The following is a 2,836-nucleotide window of genomic DNA, read 5'->3' as shown; positions in this document are numbered from 1 at the left end:
TTTTTTAAATTTTTTAATTTAATTTTGTGTCTGTCGTCACCTTTTAGGACAGTAAAAATGTTCGGATTTTCTTCAACAGTATCTTTTCTGATAGGAAAGTGAATCTATTTGGTACTTTGGGGGTCAAAAGTAAAAATTTCCCAGTAGTTTTCAAATGCGACATGAAAAACAAAAGAAAAATGAAGGGAAAAGGGAATTTTATCACAAAATCTGTTTTCGAGAAAATTGATTTTGGTTTTTGGTGTACCTACCTAACTTTAAAACAAATGACCGTAGATACATGAATTTTCACTGGTTGTTTATATTTCCATTTTCTATTCATGATAACATTTTCAAAATATTTTGAACTATTTAGGGACATTTTCAGTTTCCAATATTATTAGTTTTTTTTTCTATGAATGTTAATAAAATTTTATTTGTTGGTTAAAAAAGTTTGAAAATTTAATAGAGGGTTCCTATTATATTGTTTCAAAGATAGATGAAAAAATTAAAAATCCATAGTCACAATTTTTTTTTATAAGCATCTAAAGTTCAAATATTGACAAAATACGTAAAAATTACGAACATTTGCAAATTATTTTGAGTTAGAAATTCATGAAAAATTTTCTTTTTTAATCTACGAATTTAAAATCTTATACAAGATTCTTCATAACTTGGTCTACCTTTTTTAAAAAAAAAAAATGTCTACTAGCAAATCAAATTAAATTTTTACGAGCGTTTGAAATTCATATTTTTACAATATTTGATATTCACTCGATTTCTCATGTAACAATTTTCTTATTTTGTTGTAATTAAAAAACGAATGACTGTAGATATTTGAAAATTTTACTGAATGTTTATATCAGCATTTTCTATGTACGATAACATTTAGAAAATAATTTGACTCTTTTTGAGCTGTTTACGGACATTGTCAGTTTTAAATTTTTTTAGTTTTTTTTTCTATAAATATCAATTAAGTTTTATCTGTTGGGACAAAAAGTGTAAAAAATTAATACAAGGCTCCTGATATATTGTTACAACAGCAGTTGAAAAATATTAAAAATACATTGGCACAACTTTTTTTTATAAGCATTTAAAATCGAATTTTGACAAAATTTATGAAATTTAAAATTTAATAATTATTTTTTAGTTAATAATTTATAAAATATTCAACTTTTATATCTAAGGCTTGAAAATTTAAAACAAGATTCCATGTAAGTAGTTAATTCTGTTACCAAAAAATCTAAAAAATACATAAGCACAGTTTATTTTAATAGTCATTTTAATTTCAAATTTAGACGAAATTACATATTATAAGATTTAGAACAACTATTTTAATTATTTTGTTATGGTTGTATAATATTATTCGTGGGTACTTGAAACTTCTAAAGTATAATATTATATATCTATGATAGTATCACACTATCACGGTTTGTTGTTGATGCATAAATGCATAATGCGTTATAAGTACCTAATGGATATTGTGATATGATTAATTTGGAATTTATTACAGGTACCTATTATAGGTAAATTTTTTTTTTAATACCATAGATAGTCTAATACATAGACTGATATACCATCTCCGCTCAGAACCGTTTTTCTTATACAGTGATATTATATCATTGAATTAAAATTATACTATCCATTATACAGTGACCCACTTGTAACTTACTGTACAGCGAAGGGACATCCACTTACCCACCTTTTTTAGTTTATAGGTATAGAACCTATATATATATTATTATCATAAATACTAAATTATTTCAAGAATTCAATGTACTAATGATGTACAGTAAACACATTTTACTATAAGTAAAATAATATTAAATTCTTATTGCCCATAAAGAAATCATAGTGTTTATTTTTATTTTACTTATACCTATATATCTACTTTTTTTTTTAACTTCAATTTGTTTATTTAATATTAGCTTTCCTAACGATTTACGATTTACCTAAGAAATAACTAATGGATGAAAATATGAAATATTGGAACAAATGCAGTTTAGTAGGTATCTAAGCGATTTTTTTTTTTCAAAATTCGATTTTTTACATCCTCAACGTAGGTATTGATTAAATCGGAAATTACACATCATAATACTTTTTATTTTATTGTAGGTTAATGAAGTCATTTTAATGAAAAAAAACAATGGGAATACGGAAACTTACGGATTTCAAAAAGCCATACACTTTAAACTAAGTCCGACCGAAAATTTCGATTGCACTATTGTTTTTGAAGATATTTTATCGTGATCTTAACACATAGATTTCCCGATTTTTTTTTTTAAATCACTTGCCAGCTAAACTGCATTTATGCCACAAAAAAGTTAGTTATACCTTAGATACATTTAAAGAAATAACTTTTTTTTACGGTGGTGGGGGCGCAAATTTTGTTTCCTCGGGGCGCAAAATGTTCAAATCAGCACTGCTGAGTTGTAAAATTAGTTACGTTTACAATTACAATGCTCACTTACCTTTGAGATTACCGGCTTTCACGATTTTTCTAATCATCGTCACCATAATGATTTTGCGTTTATGCTTGCACTTCATTTTCGTAGGGTGGCGTAGGCGAGATGTTGAAAAATGTACAATAATTGTACTTAATGTATTGACGTAAAGTTACAAGAATCGATTTTGAATTTCACACAAATTTAAACTAAATTAATAATTATATAGTTTGTGTATTTTTCCGTCGACACCAAACGGTCGGCAGCATATCCATGGTTACATGTTTGAACGTTATATTTCATTTTCGGCCACCGAAAAAGATTTTATAAAAATAACATTTGATTATGTGAATATTTTATTTCTTAGGGATACCATGAGTATATAATAATATAAAAAAAAGAAGGTAAGTGGA

This window comes from Acyrthosiphon pisum, chromosome A2 (assembly GCF_005508785.2).
Source record: "Acyrthosiphon pisum isolate AL4f chromosome A2, pea_aphid_22Mar2018_4r6ur, whole genome shotgun sequence".
NCBI classification, from domain to species: Eukaryota; Metazoa; Arthropoda; class Insecta; order Hemiptera; family Aphididae; genus Acyrthosiphon; species Acyrthosiphon pisum.
Note: the sequence above shows the minus strand (reverse complement) of the source record.